Source organism: Durio zibethinus, chromosome 15, assembly GCF_047325235.1.
Source record: "Durio zibethinus cultivar Kanyao isolate XHJ-2024 chromosome 15, ASM4732523v1, whole genome shotgun sequence".
Taxonomy (NCBI): Eukaryota; Viridiplantae; Streptophyta; class Magnoliopsida; order Malvales; family Malvaceae; genus Durio; species Durio zibethinus.
This window is the reverse complement of record NC_143176.1, coordinates 6,818,245-6,840,487: the sequence shown is the minus strand read 5'-3', so window position 1 is coordinate 6,840,487 and position 22,243 is coordinate 6,818,245. Positions and strand designations below refer to the sequence as shown.

Here is a 22,243-nt window from a genome sequence, read left to right as displayed (position 1 = left end):
TCTGAGGTTTCTTAGGTAGATTAAACTATATCTCTCGATTTATTTTCCAACTTGCTTTCAAATACGATCCCATCATTAAGCTCCTTTAAAAAAACAATCTCAGTGAAAGAAATGAGAAATGTCAAGAGGCTTTTGATAAGGTTAAGTAATACTTGTTAAATCTTTCAATATTAGCACCACCTATCTCATAAAGACCATTGATTTTTTTACATAGTGGCATACGAGAATTTGATGGGATATGTGTTGGGATAGTAGGATGAATCTGGCAAAAAAGAAAGAGTTATTTACTATTTGAGTAAAAAGTTTACAAAGTATAAGTCCAAGTATTCATCATTAAAGAAGATGTGTTATGCCTTATCTTGAACAGCTAAAAGACTCAGGCAGTATATGCTTTACCATTTTACTTGGCTTATAGCTAAACTAGACCCAGTCAAGTATATCTTTAAGAAGCCATCATTATCAAGAAGAATCACAATATGACAAGTGATGCTTTCAGAGTATGACATAGTGTATGTGAGCCAAAAGGTGATAAAAAGAAGTGTCATCATTGAATTTCTCATAGACCGAGCCACTAAAGATTATGAACCCATGAAATTTAATTTTTTGGATAAAGATTTAATGGCCATCTCAGGATTGAAGAAGATAATGATGATGAAAAGGCATGAAGAATATATTTCAATGACATTGCTGATGCCATGTGGTATGGGATTAGAGTAATTTTAATATCTCTAAAAGAACACTAGTACCTTGTTATAGAAAAGATTGAACTTCAATTACGCTAACAATGTGGTTGAATATAAGGCCTGTATTATGGGATTACACACTGCTTTGGATAGAAAAATTGAAATATTAAAAGTATTAAGAGATTCAGCCTTTGTTATCTATCAACTAAAGGGTGAATGAGAGACAAAGGACTTTAAACTTATCCCATACCATAAATACATCTTAGAATTGTGCAAGCGATTCGAGACAATCCAATTCAAACATTGGCCTTGTGAAAAAAATTAGATTGCAAATGCCTTAACCACCTTGGCTATAATGGTACAAATTGGTAATATTGCTAAAATTTAGCCCATCAAGTTAGATATTAGGGATATGCCAATACATTGTACTAGCCTGAAAGATGAAAGAAATGGAAATCCTGGTATTATGACATTCTATGATATCTAAAAGATTAACAATACCCGAATCAAGCAATAGAGAATAATAAGAGTCCTAAAGAAATTGGCTATGGGATTCTTTCTAAATGGGGAGGTTTTGTATAAAAGAAGTAGAGATCAAGTATTATTGCGTTGTGTAGGTGCCTTTGAAGCCAATAAGATCATTAGAGAAGTCCATGATGGCATATGTAAAGCACATAAAAATGGACATATAACGGCAAGATAGATTATGAGAGGTGGATATTATTGGTTAACAATGGAGAGAGATTGCATTGACTATGCTCGAAAGTGTTACAAATGCCAAATTTATGCCGATAAGATTCATGCTCCACGCACTATTTTACATGTTAGGGTACTTTACTAAATGGGTCAAAGCAGTTTTTTTTACAAATGTTACTTGGTTAGTAGGTTACAAGTTTATCAAGAGAGAGATAGTTTATAGATATGAACTTGTAAAAAGGATCATCTCAGATAATGCAAAGAACTTGAACAATAAGATGATGTAAGAAATATGAGCTCAGTTTAAGATCAAGTACCCTAATTCAACTTCATATCACCCAAAGATGAATGGGACAGTAGAGGCTATAAATAAGAATGTCAAGAAAATTTTAGAAAAGATGACTAAAACATTTAAAGATTGGCATAAAAAATTACTTTTTGCTTTACATGCTTATCGAACACGAGTATGCACCTCTATCAGGGCAATTCCACTTTCTTTGATTTACAGGATGGAAGTCGTATTGCTAATAGAAGTTAAGATCCCATCTCTGAGGGTCCTAAGGGAAGTAAGGCTAAAAAAAGCTAAATAGATCCAAAAGTGCTACGAGCAATTGAATTTTATTAAAGAAAAGATATTAGCAGCACTTTATCATAGCCAATTATACCAAAAAAGAATGAGGAGAGCTTATGACAAAAAGGTCCGACTTTATCAATTTCAAGAAAAAAAGTTGAAATTGAAAAGAATTCTCCTGAGTCAGCATGATGATAGGGAAAAATAGACTCCAAATTAAGAAGGATTGTATGTTGTGAAAAGAGCCTTTTTAGAATAAGCTTTAAATTTATCGGAGATGGATGGAGATGATCTTCATAATCCCATAAATTTTGACCGCATGAAGAAATACTTTACTTAAAAAAAAAAAAGTTCATGTTGAAAACTCGAAAGGGCAGCTTAAGCCACACAAAAAAAATAAAAGGTTTAAGTTGAAAACTTGAAAATGTAGCTTAAGCCACAAAAAAGAGAGAGAAAAAGAGAGAGAGAGTTCAAGTTGAAAACTCAAAAGGGTGGCTTGAACTAAATGGGGTTATTTGAGTTGAAAACTTATAAAGGTGACTTGGATAAGAAGGATATAATATCACTTGAGAGGCGCACCAAAATCAGTGAATTTCAAAAAGCTCTAAAGTGTTGAAGCCATCATGTGGTTGAGTTTTTGAAGAAATCCAAGATATGTTTTCATGATTATCTGATTGTTTATTTTAGGGTATCGTTATCCTAAATAGCCATCCTTATATGCTTTTATTGTGTTCCTTTGCCACCATCTGTAATTTGCTTTATTTCCAAATAAATGATATTCATTTCATCCTATTTATGTTTCACTTTCAATATTTGTCTTTCCCTTTTTAAGCTTTGCCATGAATAGAAAAGGTGCATAATTTGTATCTTATATTTTGAATTTAGGATAATGATTAATAATTGATTAATGTCATAAGAGATTATGTATTACTTTGAGAGAATTGAAAAGGATGAGGACCAAAAATGAAATCCTTAAAATGTGATAAGGTCATTGATTTTGAAAGCTTCCCTTCGAATGAAAATAAGTGCTTATCTTGTGTAATGAAGAATGGTTTGTAATTTGGTTACAAGAAATATGCAGAAATGAGAATGCGAAAGAAAGCTATCAAAACTTTAGTACCATAATTGAAGTTTCGTTTACATCCTAGATAAGGCATGCACTTGCATCATTACATTATGTTTTGATCTTAGCTTGGTCCAAATCATCTTTTTGACCTACGATTCGATCTTGGTCACTTGGTTTAATCTCAGCTTAGTCTACATCATCTTTTCAACTAATGGTTTAATCCTAGTCACTTGTTCTGATCTTGACTCTATCGAGATCATATTTTTTATCATGATTCGACCCCGATCATTCATCTTTGAGCTTGACTCAGTCTAGGTCAAATCATTTTTCAAACTTACAATTCAATCTCAGTCGTTTTCAACTTGATCTAAATCATTTTTCAAACTTGCAATTCAATCTAAGGAGTTCGATCTCGGCTTGGTCCAGATCATTTTTTTAACTTGCAGTTTAATCTCGATCGTTCGATCCCGGCTTGGCCCAAATCATTTTTTTGGCTCAAGGTTCAATCCTGATCACTCGTTTTCAATCTTGGCTCAGTCCAGATTGACTATTTCTGACTTATGGCTCAGTCTTGATCATTTTCACTTATTGACTTTTGTATTTTGGCCCTAAACAAAGTAGATGTCTAAGTCTTTACATCTTTCCTATCTAAAAAAAAAATACAAAGAGGAGCAACTGTAGACACCTATCTATATCCGAGGTCTACTAATGTCTATTATTATTATTATTATTATTATTATTATTATTATTATTATTATTATTAATTTTTTTATTATTTCTATTATTATTTTCTTTCTTTTCCTTTTTCAATTTGTGATGGAAATAAAGAATTTGAATCTTGAATCAATCGAATCAAAGGGATTCAATCTGCATGATCAAAGGTTTTAATTCAGAACTGAATCAAAGAACCTTTAATTCAATCAAGATAGATTAGCAAAGACTTAAGCCTAAATTACTATTGAACAAAATCCAATCCCAAGATTCAAGCTTGGATTGATTCTGTCCGATCCTTAAAATTGCTACCCAAAGCAGCATATAAATTGGACACAACATTCCAAGGAATGATTCACTGGTTGATTTTTGGGAGAAAAGACTTAGTGTTTAAAATTTTGGAAAAAGTTTCTAGGTTGTACGTTTTTTAGATTTTAGTTTTGGAGTTTTTGGATTTGAAGTTCTAGTGATTAAGAAGGGTTTGGATTTTTGGTTTTTTTTTTTTTTTTTTATGGGAGTGTTAGGATTGAGATTTTGGATTTCTAGGTTCATGGTTGAATTTCTAGAAAATTTTTGAAGAATCTAGAAAAATCTAGGTTTGGGATAAATTTTTGAATTTTTTGATTGAATTTTTCGATCAGATTTCGACAACTTTTTTCAAAAATCGACAAGTTGTCCAATTTTCGATGGGTTGTTCTTGGTTATTTTTAGAGAGAAGGTAGAGAAAATTTTAGCTAGAGAGAAAGAGAGAGGACTATGAGCTTCTAAAGAAAAGGCTGAAGAGTTGACTTTTATACCAATGCCAAATGACATTGTTTCAACCAGCCTAGGATCCACGTGTCAAACTGCTAACCTGTGCACCATCCACGTGTTTGACTCAACCTAATCACAGACTTTTCTTTTTTCCTTTTTTTTATTTTTTTTATTTTTATGTTTTGATTTTTTAATTTTGATTTTTAGTCTTTTTAATTTTACTTTATTGATTTTTTTTAATTTTGAGCAATTTATTATTAATTAAATATTTTGTAAAATTTCATTTTATTATTCTATCTTTAGAAAACAGCAAAAAAATTTATAAAAAAATAAAAAACCTTTTCAAATAAATTCATGAATCTTATTAAACTATTGGAGAATTTTTCATGAATTTAAATTTTATAAAAGCTACCAAACTAGTGAAGAATTTCATAAAGCAATTTTCAGAAAAAAATATTTTTTTAATAAAGTTTTGAATCTTATCCTACTAAACTATTGGGAGGATTACATCTTAAGTTAAATCTTAATAAACTTTTGAAAGATTTAATGAGTTTTCTCAAAAATAAAATTTTATAAAAATTTTACAATAAAATCTCACTAAACTATTAGAAAATCTACATCAAAATAAATCTTGTTAAACTATTAAAAGATTTTATTGATTATTTCTTTAACCAAAATTCTAATAAATCCAACAAAGGAGCCTTTTTAGCGTGGCACACTAGTCTTCATGAATGCTCTTGAAGTGAGAGAATTATCTTAAATTGCTATCAAACTATTTGAGTAATTTTAGGATTGATTTTCAATATTAAATGTTTTGGTAAATTATAAACATATTCAAGGTTTGGATATTTGAAATCAAATTTATACCATCCTTTAGATGGGCACTTTAGGAGTGCTATAATTTTTCTCACACGTAATCATACTCTCGAACCTAAAATTTGATTTTGTGAATCAAAATTAACTTTTTAAAGATACCTAAGTCAATCTTAAAACTTTTTTTTAAATATGACAGATTTGATTAGGTGATTAATTATCCTTCAAAAAAAATTAATGGTGACTCCTCTAATCTATGTCTAATGATAGATTTACAGATTTATATGTTATAATAAATGTCATTCAATCATTTGTCAATTTTTATAAAAAATTTTAAGATAATTAAATTCAAAGTAGCAGGTATAATAATATGCACAAAAGTAGTGCTTAAAGAAAAGGACTAATCAAGCCAATCATAAGTGGCCTAGTTGGATTAAAAAAACAAAACAAAATACAATGACACCTTGGGTTGGTGTAGAGTAGCTCACCTTTTAATATTTCTAAACAAATTAATTAATATAAAATAATATAAAAATCAGAAAAAATATTAAAAAATAAAAAGAAGAGAGAAAAGTAATCAACAATCAGTTTTTTTTTTTCTTACTTTGGCAAACAATTAGACATTAACCACCAGTTGTCTCTGACAATACTAACTCTTTTTATCCACCCAAAACACAACCCCACACGCTCAAATCCCCACCATATTTTGCCTCCCAATTAATTACAATTTTTTTTTAAAAAAAAAGCCCTTTCCATCATCATTGAAAGAGAGAACAATTCCCCCACCCCCATAAAAAAAAAAAATGAACTTCCACACAACAATGTTACAGTAATTAATCAAATTTTTCTTAAAAAAAAAAGAATTAAATTGCCCCTTAAAATTTTTGTCAAGGACCCTACACTACAGAGAAAGACAGCAATTGGAAAACACATCACGTGAAAAACTAAGCCCCCAACCCCCCATTGTTTAATAGACTCTTTGAAGTTTTTTTTTTTTTTTTCATTTTTTGCACCACAGCTTCTCACTGTCTTCTCTTTCTTTGATCTTTAGCTCTCTCTTTCTCTGCTAAATTTATAAGTTGTTCTTCAGTCTGTGGCAGCGATGGCTGCGACTTCTGTTGTTGTTGCGGTGTTGCATAGTGGCTGTTGTTGTTGTTGTTGGAGGTGGTGGTGTTCATTTTCTTGAGGTTTTGTTGTTGTTGATACACTTGTCTTAGTCTCTCAATTTCCTTCTTCAATGCTTCTTGATGAGCTGATTAAAGGTTTTAAAACATTTTAATAAAAGTTGGTGAATTGTTACTTAACTTTTTTTAAAAATTACTGCTTCCATGTTTCATTATTTATAATTAGACACAAGCAATAGAAATTAAAACAATTAATTAATAATTAAAGAAGGAAGTCCTACCATCTTTGAAAATGTTGTCGTGAGCCAAAGCAGCAATCCTTTGCTCTAAAGCACTATTGTCAACATTGAGAATCAGTCTTTGATGATCCAAGAATGCAACCCTGGGTGATAATGCTGATACTTCAGTCTTCATTTTGCATCAAATTAAGAAAACAAATTTAAAGAAAAAAATCATAAAAAATTATTTCATGTAGTAATAAAATGAAAATTAAATAATCAATATATAACTTTGTTATATATGTTTGTACCTGTAATGTTGTTACGTTCCTTCAAGTTCTGAAATATATTGTAGCTTTCTCACTCTAGATCTTTGCGCTGATTGCCGGTTTGCCAGAATTATTATCATCACTCAAAATAAATTAGTAATTAATTGTTTGGATAACATGATTAAATAATTGTTTACGCATGCAAATTGATTGATGCGGGCTTTAAATTACTGAAAATGTTTTAGATTTTTTATTACAATATTGGATTATTGTTTTTCTTGTTGTTGTTTAACTGTTTTTACCTTCTAACCGTCTTTGGATCAATGATGGGATCTCCATTGGTGATTGTTGGAGCTTGTGCAGATTGTGTTTCAGGTTTGCATGTGCCAAGTAACATAGGAACTTAGCTTCTTTTAGAACTTTGAAAACATAAATTGAGAGAGAAGAAAATAAAAAATAAAAAATAAAAAGTAAAGCTGAAAGAGAGGGTCTTGGAGACTATAGGAATGAAAAGAGGAAGAGTGGAGGGAGGATTTCGGCGAGAAATAAGAGACAAAAATATATTCATAGCAATGATAAAGATTTGCATGGTTTTGAATTTTGAAAAAAAAAACTTGAATATACAACTTTTTAATATATAATTTTTTTGATCCCTCAGACAAACAAGGCTTTTGAGAGAAAATCTGAAACCTCTTAGATACAGTGATCTTCTCTTTCCGCTCTCTTTTCAATATTTTAGCTGAAAACTTGGCTAGGCTCATGGGTTTGTTCTCTTGACGTCCAATACCTGCGAGATTTTGGGCATCTTTATCTAAACTTTGTTGCTTCTTCTTGTATTTTTTCTCTAATTTTCCTCTTGTTATCCTTAATTTTTTTTATTTCAAAATCCTTGTTTCTTGATTTCAAAGATTTCCTCTCTCTGTAAATCTCTTTTCATCAGTTTTTTCTTCTTGAAAAAAATTGAAACACACCAAAAAAAGTGCACATATAAATAGTGACATGCTTGAATATCAGGGTAGGGATTGCTAACATCATGTTTCTGGCAAGTTTATAAGATTTGGGTGTTTCTCTAGAGCCTTATATTCTTGGGCTTTTCTTCCAACTTTTTTCTTGTGAAAACTTTTGTGTTTACCATTTATATGAAAGCTAGCTAGTGAAAACGATGGCTCAAGAGGATCAAACCCAAAGGTGTAGCAATAGTAATACTAGCAGTGGTGGTGGAATTGGAAGTAATATTGGTAGATCTTCCAAGAAGCAAAGGCCTAAAAAAGTCCCACAAAGAGGACTTGGTGTGGCACAGCTTGAGAAGACAAATAGAAGAACGACAGAAGAAAGATGGAGCTGTAGCTGCTGCTACTCCTGCAATTTTGCCTTTCCCATCGTCTATTATTTCACCACCAACCAATCATCATAAATCATCATATCTTTCTTTGCCAATCCCAAATTTCCATCCTTCAAATCAATCTTGTTCTTCTTCTGCTTCTTCAATTCAGTTCCCCGCTGATCTTTCACTGCCAAATTCATTCTTTAGAACACCTTTATCTGTTCAAAACATTGATATTGTCAATACAGTAAACACTGTTCCATTGACCTGCAGTGGTTCTCCAGGGTGGCATCCTGGTGCAGCAGTACTTTCAGGGAATGGCAGTGTTAATAATGGTCATAAATTTTGGAGTTCTTGTGAGTATAACATTGAAAAAAAGTGTTCTGGGTTGGATCCTGGTTTGGCTTTCAGGACAAATTTGAGTTTGCCTTATGAATCTGAACCCATTTGGCCTTTGCCTAGTTTGATGCAAAGGGCACAACCATTTCAACAACCTTCTTCTTCAATGGTAAGAAAATTGATTTTGTGTTGTAATAGTTGGAATCTTTAATTTATTTTTTGGAAAATATTTTCATTTCTGGTATTGTTGATCGATGAAGAATTAGGTGAATTAATGGAATTCTATTTTTATGAAGGTGAATTTGTCATCAAGAACTTCATCAACATCTGTACTGAATTTTCAGATGGAGCCCTCTCCAAACCAAAGCTATTATGGAAATTGCACAGCTTTATTGCCTGAAGAGGAGAAGGCATGTGCTCAATTTGCCTTCAATCTTCAATCATGCATAACTTGTGAAATTAATGAGATTTATGGTCTGAATTTTACACCATTTTGCCTTTTTTTTCCTCTTTTTTAATTATACAGGCTTCTAAACATCACCTTTCATAGTGGGAAAATTGTCTGCTGAATTAACCTAAAATAAGCCTAGATTTATACAAGAGTTTTATTTTATAAAGAATTAGGTTTCCTTTCTTTTTCATCTTTTCTAGAAGTCTTAGGAATGCAGCTTCTTTCTCTTTTAGACCTTGATATTATGTAGTAGTAACATGTTTGCTTTTTTAGTGTGTGAATTTGATTACAATAAATTGTAGGTGGTTGGCTTAAAGATATCATATCCCTTCTCTCTAGACAATGCTCCAGAGCTGCCTATTCACAACAAATATCCTCCCATTGTTCATTCCATCAATGGACAAGTTGAAGCAGCTTCAAGTGGCAATGGTAGAGCATTCGATTTCAAACCTGGCACCCTGAATTTTAGGTTTGATTTTAATTTTCATCTTTCAAATGTAATGAATATTAAGGTTTAAAATTCAAATCCCGACTTCTCTTTGTACCTTCTCATATGTATTTAAAAAAAAATCATAATTGATACTAAGTTTTTCCCTATTTATGTTTTCTTTGTATCATTTTAAGTGAAGGACCTTCATGTTCAACATCAAATTTGGATTCAAAGTCCAAGAAGAGCATCAAACAAAGTGGGTACTTTGATGGAGATTTTCTCATGGTAGCCCCTCCAACAACTACTTCAATGTGTTCAAGCTCAAAATTCAAGCACCCTCCATCCAATTTAATCTATTACAATTATGAAATGCCCAACCTCGAGTCATTAGCTTGTCAAGTGAGCTTAAACAACAAATTACACCATCTCCATTTTCATTAATTTTATGCTTTTGTATGATCATTTGTTCTTCAGTTGCTCATATATAATTTTGTTATGTGTCAAAGGCAAGCTTTGAAGATTCAATTATCCGGCAAGGAGCTATCGGATTAAATTAGTACTATCGTAGCTTACTGTAGCTTCTGCCACTAGCAATGGTGCAAATTGATAGAGCAACTGCAATAATCATGGCCAATTGTAAAGGTAATGAAGTAGGAGGACATGTTGATCTCAATTTGAAGCTATAAAATACTTAAAAAGAGATATCAAATCTCTTGTGCCCATTTTTTTATATCTTTAAAATCCCCCTATATGATAAAGCATGAAAACAAACAAAAAAAAAAAAAAATTCAAATCTTAGTCTGAGTTATTGAATCATTAGTTCAAAAGTCATGTACTCTCAACAAAAATTGAATTTCCCATTTCTTGTAGTATTCCTTATCAGCATGCTTGTAATGATCATTTTATATATAAATTATAGAATTTTTCATCATAAACAGTTTTACATATACACGTCATATGTCCATGTAATTGTAAATAAAAAAAAGTATTACATTGACATGTATAGTTAACATGAATATTTGCAAACATCTAAATTCGTTTCTTTTGAGATATAAAACATCATTGATTATTAAGAATATAATCATTATTTTATATAATTATGTAAACTCAATTGCATAAATATAAAAATTTATTTTTGATTTATAAAAAAATAGTCCACTAAAATTATACATGATCGAAGATATTTTAATATCAACTTTACAACACAAAAATGTCAACCAAGGTTTTATCACTAATAAGAGAATAAAATCTAAAAAACATCTCAAACTAAATCTTGGCCAAGTTGCAAATGTCAGTTTTGGTGTTGGTGTGCTAGTTGCTAGATATTTTGCTTATGGGCTTTTGAACGAATTTTTTTTTTTTTTCATTTTCTGGGTTTGGGCAGACGTGGTGAATGGGTCAGGTAGAGGCAGGCATTGGTAACAAACTTTTGCACGTGGGATTTGTGGGGATCTGAATATGCTTTGTCCTGTCTGTATAAGATGAGTCCCCCAAATCAGACCTTTCACTATGTAAGTTGCAGATGGTTACGTCCAGAAGGGTCCACAGTGGATTATAGAGAAAAAGAAGAGTAATATTGCTGAAAACGTAAAAATCAATTTCAAAGGCTTAAGGCAGACTTTGAATTGGACCCAATTTTAGGGTCTATTTAAGCGGGTCATGAAATTAATTTTGGTCACGTTGAAAATAGTAATAGAAATAACATTAGTTGCGGTAAAATTAAAATTAATGGTAGAAATATATGTTTGGATATAAACACAATAATAATGGTAAGTTGAATTATAATAAAAGAAAAAAATCATTAAAGACATTAATTTAAAATGTATAAATTATTTAATATTTATAAAATTAATAAATTATTAAAAATTATTAAATTATTTTTATATTAAATAATAATTTTTTTAATAACTGATTAAAAATTAAGAAAAATAATATTAATATATCAAATAATATTGTTCTTTATTTTTTTATTATTTTAAGTAGATACTTGTTAATTAATAAAATAATCTCCAAAAATTTTTATATAATATTAAAATTTATTTATTTATTAATTTCTTATATAATAATTTATTATTTATTAGTTTATTATAGTAAATTTTATTTATTATATTAAATTAAATAATAATAAAATTATTTCATAATTTTAAATAAAAAATAAAAATAAAAAAGAAGGAACCTTCTATTCACAAAAGTCTTCCGATCTTTACAAGCTTACATGCTTAAATAAAAAAAAAATATTTAATGAATTAGGATCAGTGACCCTTTTAAGCTTCTCGTGGGTCAAGGGTAAAAGAGAAAAAAACCAACATCAGTTAGTTACTGGTAGGTTTCCTCTTTGGTGGTTCACTGGGCCTTGATACAGTGAGAATGTAGTTACCGCCCCGAAATAAAAACATCCAAATGGATGACCTGTTCAATTGGTTTCCATTTGAGGGTTAAATTTTTTCGCACTGGAAGTACAATGAAATCTAAATTGGCTCTTAGCATATATCCCATATCAATGATCCTTGGGTGTGAATGAAAAAAAAATTGGGTTGGCCATATACTCAAGTAATTTTAGGACGAAAAGTTAATCAGCGATTAGCAAAACTATTTTAATTCTAATGTGTCGATATAAATACAAATTAAAAGTTAGTTAATTATTTTTTACATTGTTATATTTTTTAATATAAAGCAATCAGTAATTTGAAAATAATAAAAGTGAACTGTAGATTTTAAATGTAAATTTATTTTCTTAAAAAATTTATTTTTTAAACATTGTATGAGTCAATTGAATTAAATATCAAATTAAATATTATTATTTTTTTGTAAACTAACATGTTTAAATATGAAAGTAGACTTTACAATTAAACTACTAGTAAATTTAATTTTTTTAATATCACTTCAATTAGCAAATTATATTTAATTCGAGTATTATAATACTTAGACGTAGTTTGATTGCAAATTTAATTGATTTCTTTTATATCCTATATTTGTATGATATACCTATAATTTTGTGCTAATTACTTATAAGAAGTCAAGTTGAACTAAAACTCAATCTATCTTAAAGTAAATTTCTTTTTTTTAACTTCAAGTTGAACTCAAATTTCATATCACAAACACTTTGACTCAATTATTGTAGACACCCATTTCTGTTCAGGGTACAATAAAATTTTCAATTGGGATCGCTTTAAGGAGTGTTGAGCCTCGGAGGGGTTGTGTTTGGGCTTCTTATATTTCATTTGGGCTTTGAGCTTGGTAATTGTTGAGTAAATACGGCTTTGGTCCAACAATTATTATTATTACTGCTACTACTACTAATACTACTACTACTATTATTATTTTTACTTTTAATTTTCTTTTCTTTCTTTTTGCCATAACAAAAAAAATCAGGGAATGAAACATAAAGGAAAATCAAATAAGTTTTTTGGAATCAGGATCCATTTGCGTAAAGTCAGGAACCCACTTGACGGAATTAAGGCTCAAATCAATCGCCCAAATCAAGCAAAATGAATCCCAATATTCAAGCCTAGATTAAATCAGTTTAAACCTTAAAATTGCTACTGGAATATGCTATAAATTCAGTGCGAAAATCATATAGAAGCAAGGAGAGTAAAAAAAGGTTTTGGGCTTTTTTGCCGTTGTCTTGGAGTTAGATTTTGGGTTTTGTTGTTGTTTAGGCGAATTCATTTTAGGATTAGTTGACAGTTGAGTTTATGAATTTGATGAAAAGAAAAATTGTTTGGAATCCCTAAAGAATTTGAAAGTGGGGAGTTTCTAGAAAAATCTAAAAAATTCTAAAAAAATATAGGTTTTTGTTTGAAGGTTTGAATTTTTCGATTAAATTTTTTAGTGAGGTTTGAAGTTTCTGGCTGAATTCCGACAAATTTGCCAAAAATCGGTGATCAAACCCAGTTTTTGATGGCCTTATTTAGGGTTTTTAGAAAGAGATGAGAGAGAAAGAGAAGTTAGAGAGAAAGGGCTAAAGGTCTCTGAAGAAAAACTGAAAAGCTTGGCTTTTATACTAACACCAGATGTTGCCATTTCATTCAACATAACCTGCATCCCAACCTGCGTGGATTTGTGTGTGACCTATTTTTGGATTCGACCTAATAGTAGGTTTTTTTTTCATTTTATTTTCCATTTACATTTTTATTTATTTGTAGATTTTCTTATTTATTTCATTTTACTTGTTTTATCTTTCTTTTTAGATTTTTTAATTTATTAAGTATTCTACTTATTTTTAAATTAAATGATTTAATACTTTCATAAATTTCATTTTTTTTTAAAATATAAAAAAATGCATAACAAAAAATGTTTCTAAAAATGAATTTATGAATCCTACGAAACTAGTGGAGGTTTCTTCATGAATTTAAATTTTTGATGAATTCTACCAAACTATTAAAGAATTTCATAAATTGATTGTACAAAAAATTATTATTAAAATATTTTGTATTTTTCTCCTACCAAACTATTGGAGGATTTACATCTTAAATCTTACCAAATTATTGGAAGATTTAATATATTTTTTTAAAAAAACAAATTTATAAAGAAATCTCACCAAACTATTGGGAGATCTATATCAAAGGAAATCTTACCAAACTATTAAAAGATTTTACTGATTATTTCTTTAACTAAAATTTGAATGAATCCGATGATAGAGCCTCTTCAAAGTCGAACACTAATCTCCATGAATACTTTTGAGGTGAGAGAATTATCTTAAATTACTACAAACTATTGAAGTAATTTTAAAATTAATTTTTAATATTAAATATTTTGGGTAAGTCATAAATATGGTTAAGGCTTGGATAATTTACAATCAAACTGTTACCATCCTTTGGATGGGTGCTGTGAGGATGCTATAACCTTTCTCACGCATAACTATACTTTTGAATTTGAAATCTAGTTTCGTGAACTAAAATCAATTACCCAACTTGATCTGACAATATATTTATATTGTCTAAAACATGTCATATATTACTATCGTGTTTTACACAAAATTTGGGTATTACATTTCATATCAACATGAAAAATATTTTTTTTACTTTTTATTAAACCCATATATGAATTTTATTAAAATTTTAATCCATGTTACTTTCGTGTCTGTTTTTATTATTATTTTCATATCATATCACTATATCATGTTTTAAATTGACAAATCTATCTAACACCTTAAAAGATTTGGGTTGTAATACCTTCAGTTGTTATAAGGAATATTATTCACAATAAATTATCAATAATCGTAATTTCATATTAGATTATTTAATTTAATAATAAATATATATAATATGACAGGACAATCAGACAAAACGTTTGACTGACCATTCGTGAATATGTTTGAATTATGTTTGTTTATTAAGCTTAACAAACAATCATAAATAATATTTTAAGGTTTTTTTTAATTAAACGAACATATTACAAATATAACAAAATTTTTTCATATTCGGTTTGTTTATGAAAAGTAATATAATGTTCTACGAACATTTCATGAATATGCTTGATTTTTGTTCAAGTATTAAACTTAATAAACGATTATGAAACATATTTCATGGTTCAATAATTATACTACTAGAAATATATTTATTACCAATGAAATTTTTTCGACAGATTTTTTTGTCAATATTTACCGATAGAATATTGACAGGTTACCAATGAAATTGAAAAATAAAACTATCAATTTATTATTGACAAAATACCGATATAATAATTTTCATGGATAAATTTTTGGAGCGTCTATAAAATTTTGGCACTGTTCTTACAAATGAAAAATTCTGTCGATGATAATGTAGACATGTATTTTATCGATGGCATTTCAATGAAAAAATACCATTAGTAAATAATTTTGGTCAAAAAATTATATATAAAAAATTTTAAATTAATAAATAAAATTTTATATTTTTAATTTTTATATAGATTTTTGGAATAAAATCCCCAACTCTTTTTCTTCACATTTATTTCCTTCACTCACGTTTCTCTTTTCCCACCGTTCACAGTTCCCTAACTCAATTAGACCGTCATCTCTCTTCTTTATCCTCAATTTCTCCTCCAACGGCCTTTCTTCTTTACTGTTCACCTCTACAACATCATTTGCGACTGAGAACATCTAAAAAACTAGCAATTGAGGAAGTTTCCAGTGAAACTATATATATTTTTAAACTAATGCTTCTTTTAATCTTTTTTAGAGTCACAAAAGCACTGAAGGAGAAGAAATGAGATCCATTGGTGATTGGCGGTGGGCATGATGGGTTGACAACCGCATCTTTCTTGGCTCATGGCAGCCTGTCCGTTGCCGTGCTCAAGCAATACCCGTCTGTAGAAGCTTCAAGTGAATTTTTTTTTTGTTTTTAATTTTTGTTAATAATATGAGTTTTTGTATGGCATTGAAATTGAAAAAAGGAAGAATTAAAGAGACATGTTTGAATTTGTCGAAGCGGACAACGACGGCGTTTACTGAATGGCTGAACAATTCACAGAAAAGTAAAATTTTGAGGAAAATGAAATCTCTAATTTCTTTGATACTATGTGTGATGAATCATGCTCTCTTTAGAATGTCCACCTTATCTCAAATTTGTATTTCAACAAATCAGTCCGAACTTTGATGTTTTTTCTTGGTTTTGATTTAAAGGTGAAGATGAAATTCATTTTAACTTTTTAAATTTTCCATCAAATATCTTTTCTATGCAATTTTAAACTTTGATTTGTGATGAACTAGAGCTAGTTAGAAAGTCGATTCAATTTGTTGAAACACCAAATCCTTTGTTTTGAGATATAGTATGGAACAAAGGAAGTGAAACTGCTTGCTTATTATAAGCCAATAAATAACATATTTAAATTGACTATGTTCTTATTGAGGTTTGTTTGTAATAAATGAGTTGAGAATCTTTTGTTCTGTTTCTAATTAAGATCATGGCTATTTGAATTAATATGGTTAACTTCATTTAGTGTTAGCAATAAGCCATTTTGCAAATTTATGAACCATTGTCAAATGTGAGTTGGTGTTTTTCATTGTCTATGCTTTTTATTGAATTTAACATTATTTCTAGTACTTAACTAATTCATCTATTGGTTCTTTGTCTTCACTTTTCTTGCAATTCATCTATTAACTAATGGCTTCTAAGGTACCAAGGTCAAGCTTGAGCATAAGACAAGAGCTAGGTGTCCAAAGGCAATCGTGTCTGAGCCTGAGGTTTTTATAGCTCTCTTTTGTGGTCTCTTATATTGTTATTGTTGTTGTTTGTGTCATCATGCATGAACATACATGCACATGCTTAACTTTAAAGAAGTTTAAAGGTGAAATCTTTGTAGAGACTTAATGTTTTTAAAAGTGAATTTATATTAAGTATTTGCTTAACTGTCATGAACTTTTTGCTGTAACTTAGTTTCTAAATTGCTTTTGGCTGGGAGCAATTAGTTGTTATTTTCGAATACAAGTGAGGTTTTTTTTTTTTTTTCAACTTTTGTGTTTTAAGTTCCATTAACAATTAATGTTTGAATCCATCTCCTAATAGTGAATAAAGATCAGTTTTATAAATGTTCTTCAAGAATTACCTACACATAAATGAATGTGAAAAGAAGACTTCCATATCCTAGACACTCGATAATGTGTAACAATTTGCTTGGCATTAGTGCTAACATGGGGCTTGTCCAAGATGAATTTTAGAAAATTAGTGCAAATTCCGCTTGGCATCATTTTATTTTGTTTCCAAGGCTATCATTTATCTTGGCCTTTTATTTGCTTAATATGGTTTTGCAATATATCTTGTATTCATCCAGAAATTATGATTTTTTAGGTCGTTTAACTTGATTTTAATATTATTTTAATAAAGCTTCCAAATTTGTTATGGAAATAGATTGCTCTAGTCACTGAGCCCAAGGATAAGGAAGCAAGTACTATGTACAAACAAATTTTGGAGGTATGACCAACGGCCAATGTCAAGTTCAACTGCTTTGGTTGGAATTTTGTTTTGATAAATTTTTTATTAGCTTGATTTTGTAGACACCAATTTTGATTGATGTAATTTTGTTTATGATAATAATAATAATAATAATAATAATAATATATTATTATTATTATTATTATTATTATTATTATTAGTCTTAAAAAAAACAAAAAGTCAAAAAAATGTGTTGGTTTCAACTCTGACAGCTGAAATCAAGCTGCTAGAGTGATATTTTCTCCCTGACACTACCTAACTTGGCAGCATGAAATTTGGTGAACCAAAGTTATCGGATAGGCTCCCAAATTTTTCACAAAAAGATCCTAAAAGATCTAGGACATAAATCCCAGAAACTCTATAAATAAAGCTAATTTTTATGAGAGAAAAAATAAGGGTAAGCCTAAGGGAAAACAAAAACACTTATAGTCCTCTTTGATAAAGGAACCAGCAGCAAACACAAAAAAAAAAAAAAAAACATAAAAAATTTTCAAAAAAAATCCCGAGAATGAAATCCTCGATTTGGGAGGTTCGATTTTTTTTTTTTTTGAGAAATCTAGTTTGTAAAGAGTGTTTAGAAAACAAAAAGTATAAATTTGGGATCTTTTGGGAATTTTTGAAAAAAAATTTTTGGGTCATCGAAAATTAAAAAAGTTTGAATTTTTTTATGACCGTTGAATTTTTTGACCACTGGAAACTGAAAAATTGGTTGAAATCTAGGATTTTTGAATTTTTGATGCCAGTTGAAGTTTTCTGCCTCTAGTGCATAGCGACAACCGACTGCAAATTGGGTAATCACAACGGTTGACGAGAGGGACTAAATTTTTAGAGAGAGAAACTTTACAGTAAAGAGAGAAGGGAAAGAAAAATAACAAAAAAAAGCTGAAACAGACCTTTTATAGGCACTCCAAAATGACGTCATTTTAAACATCCGACTTGCGCCTGACCCAATCAGGATCTGCATGCCAACCTGATCCGTTTCACAGGTTTTCCCTTTTCTTTTTCTTTTTGATTTTCTATTTTGATTTTGATTTTGATTTATTTTGTGTTGATTTTTATGTTTAATTTTTTATGATATTAGTATTATTATTATTATATTAATAATTCTTTTAGAAATACATAAATAGAATAAAAATAAAAACTAAAATAAAATAAAGACCTAAAAATATAATATGCAAAAAAAATTAATAATAATAACTATTTAAGGAAAATAAAATTTTATTACAAACAAAAATATTATTTAAATTTCACCAAAGTATTGGGATAATTTAAAAAATAATTTTTGCTAAGAAATAATAATAAAATAAAATAAAAATGATAAATTGTTTAAATGAATCTTTTAAATGTAATTCTTAAAGAAAGCTGATAGAGTTAAATTTTCTTTAATTGTTGCAAGTAAAAATAATATTTTGGATTTCATCTTAGAGTTGGGATAATCCAAAATTATTTTTACTAAAACAAAGATTGATTTAAACAATGTAAAACAATAATAAAAATGAAAAATGAAAAATAATAATAATTGATATTTTGAATATTTTTAAAAAAAATAAAAAATTGAAAGAGTTCGATTTTCTTTAATACAAGCAAGATATTAATAATTAGATTTTACCAGTGAATCGAGATAATCTAAATTTTTTAAAATAAAAATAATTAAATAATAAATAATAAATAATAAAAATTTTAAAATAACCATAATAAAGATTAATTAATTAATTAATTCCCTTAACTATAAAAAAATGATTTTTATTTAGGACCTTGTTAAAAAGTTGAGATGATCATAAAATTTGTTCAAAATTTTTAGGATTTCACCAAAGAGTCGAGATAATCTTAAAATTTATTTAATAAATTTTGAGAACTCACCAAAGAGTCAGGATATTCCTAAAATCTTTTTTAAAACAAATAAATAAAATATCTTATGATGAGATTTCGAGAATTTTGTGAACGGTCAATTTTCTTGAAATATTTTCTAAATAGTAATTTTCTATAAATTTTGCCAAAATGTTGGAGAATTTATAAAATACGAAATAATAATAATGTTAATTTCACAACAAAGAAATTTTTTTTTAAATAAATTTAGGAAATTAAACTTAAATAAAAAAGATCATATTATCAAAATTATAAGATTACACATGTTTAACTGGTATCGTTATTCGAACAGGTGATGTAAGGGTGCTAATACTTTTTTCATTTGTAACCATACTCCCGGACCCAACCTTGATTTCATAAACCTAAACTGTTTTTAGTAAATCTTAATTAATTTTAAGATTTTTATTAAAAGATGATATTTTGCGTGGCCAATCACACCTTATAAAAAGCTTGGTGGCAACTCCAAAAATTTTCAACCAAGTCTAGCGATCGATTCCTCTCGGACGAAAAATCGTTATGACAGATTTAGAGTTTATATGTTCTCTTGGTGATGCGACTAAAAAATGTTAATTGTTTTGTTTTATGATAAGGAAGTTAATGATCAAATATGATGGAAGAGCCACATTTAGAAGGTAGTCCTTGAAGTGAGCAGAGTGTGGTTGCCAGTCTAACAATTGCTTCAACTCCAACAAGACCAGCATCCAACAAGCCCTTCTAGTCAATTGTTATTGCAAGTGGGAAAGCAGTCAGTCTATGTTTGTAAACAGAGCCAATTGGTCCCTGATGATGTTGGGTGTAATTAGGAAGTGGGCTAATACCAAGACTAAGCTGCTCTCAAGGAATCCTGGACTCATGTTTGAACGTTGGAGTCAACGCATAGAAGATGAAACCTAGTCAAATTGAAAAAGCTTAAATCTGAATTTATGCTTACGCTCTTATAAATATTACTTGTATATTGTAGAAATATAGTTTAAAGAACATGGAGAAATGTAGGATGGAATAAGCAGGTAGAGATAAGTTATCGGATTCATTTATATTATCAATTTACTTTTCTTCATGTAGTTTTATCACTTGTTCAATTTTTTATACAATTCTAGTCACTTATGAATGGAAATAGAATATTTTATCCAATTTTTTTTCTTCTATGTGATGTTGACATTAATATATTTATATTTTTATTCTTTAAAAAATTTCATGTACAATAATATGAATCCAAAAGAATAGGGTAATTTAGTTTTTAGTTAAAAAAATTTTAAACTCATAGAAATTTTGAAAAATGTTTAAACTTATTTAGAAAACTAAAGATTGATCAATCAAATCAATGCTCTATTTGTTTTGCAGAAAATGACTTCCAAAAAATAATTTTTTGAAAATGTCTGCATTTTCTGAATTGAAAGAGATTTTTTATTGTTTGGATTAGTTAATGAAAAATATTTTTCGTTGTTTGATTGTATTCTAAAAAATATGTTTCTTTTTATAAATAATATTAATATAACTATTGAAATATTAAAAATTATTTATTATTAAAATATATTGAAATTATTTATTATTAAAATTATTAATATTAAAAAATAATTATATTTTAATATTAATATTTAATATTAAAATATTATGTTAATATAAAAATAAGTAACATAAAACTATTTACTATTCTTTATATTATTTATTAATATATTAATATATTATTTATTAATATATTATTATAATATTTCTTAATTAAATTAATCATATTTATTATAATATTATATTAATAGTATATCATAAATTTATATAATATTATTTATTAATATAATATTATTTATAAGTAAAATTATGTTCAAAAGTATTGATAAATAGTTCTACTCATAAATAATTTTTTTTTTTTGAAAATGTCTTCCCTTTCAAATCCATAAAATAATTTTCAGAAAAATAACCTTATTTTCCATTAATGAAGAAGTCATTTTCCGTTGATTAGCCAGTTTTTTGCCAAAACAAACACCTGAAAGTGCAAAAATTATTTTTCAAAAGTTATTTTTTGCGAAACAAATGAAACCTAAAATGAAAAAAAGATTTAAACTTATATTTAAATTTTTATAAATTTAAAAATATGATTGTTCAAATATATATATGCTGTAGAAGGTAAACTCAAAGTTCGATAAATCAAATTTAAAAAATCAAATTTGATTTAAAAATTAAAATATCAATAATGAATGAAAATATAAGACTACATATACTTGATCATATCAAGAAATGGATCTTTATTAGCCATCTTATTCTGATCTTTTCATCTAATTAGTTTTCCAATTGCTTGCATTCCTCCCCAGTTTCTCAAACAAATTAAAAGAGAGCAAATTCTGATTCTAACAACACCACTAAGCATACAACACTAAAAATTATCTTCAATAAAATTAATTAAGCAGAAGAAGGTGACATGAGAGATTAGCTTAGGCTGATAGTCAAGAAAAAAAATTCATACAAAAATTTCAAGTTCTATTCTCTTTTAAAATAAAAAAAAATTCAAAAAATATACTTTGGTTTTCTAAATTTAAAATTTTGCCAAGTTTTTATAAATTCAATTTTTTTAACAAAAAAAATCAAATTGTCCTATTTATCTTTTTTGAAGATTTTTATTATCCTATGTGGAATTTTTTTACAATAAAATTTAAATATTTTCCATATCAACAACATAGAACAAAAAAAATTTGGATGAAATACTCTATTTTAATGCATAGATGATTAAATTACATAAAAATATAATAAAGTGATAAAATTACACCAAAAAAAGTAAAACATATATATGGGATTCTAAGTTTTGACTTCTAATATCAAGATTAATTATTACTTAGACTGCTTATAAGCTTAACATAAATACACATACCATTTCAGTCCAACATTTTCCATCAACCTAGTTGTTTTTATTTGTTGGTATTCCAGTAAGTATTTAACTTAGTAAGATCCGTCATCTTTAAATAAAGCAACTTAGTTTTGACCAGCTGTTTTGAAAAAAAAAAATCAATATAATTGAATGAAATTAAGA

General features: G+C 28.2%; 1 pseudogene; it reads left to right on the top strand.

Moving 5' to 3' along the window:
• The first annotated feature begins 8,066 nt into the window (after positions 1-8,066).
• LOC149514619 (uncharacterized) lies at positions 8,067-10,134 on the top strand (annotated as a pseudogene).
• Positions 10,135-22,243: the final 12,109 nt, after the last annotated feature.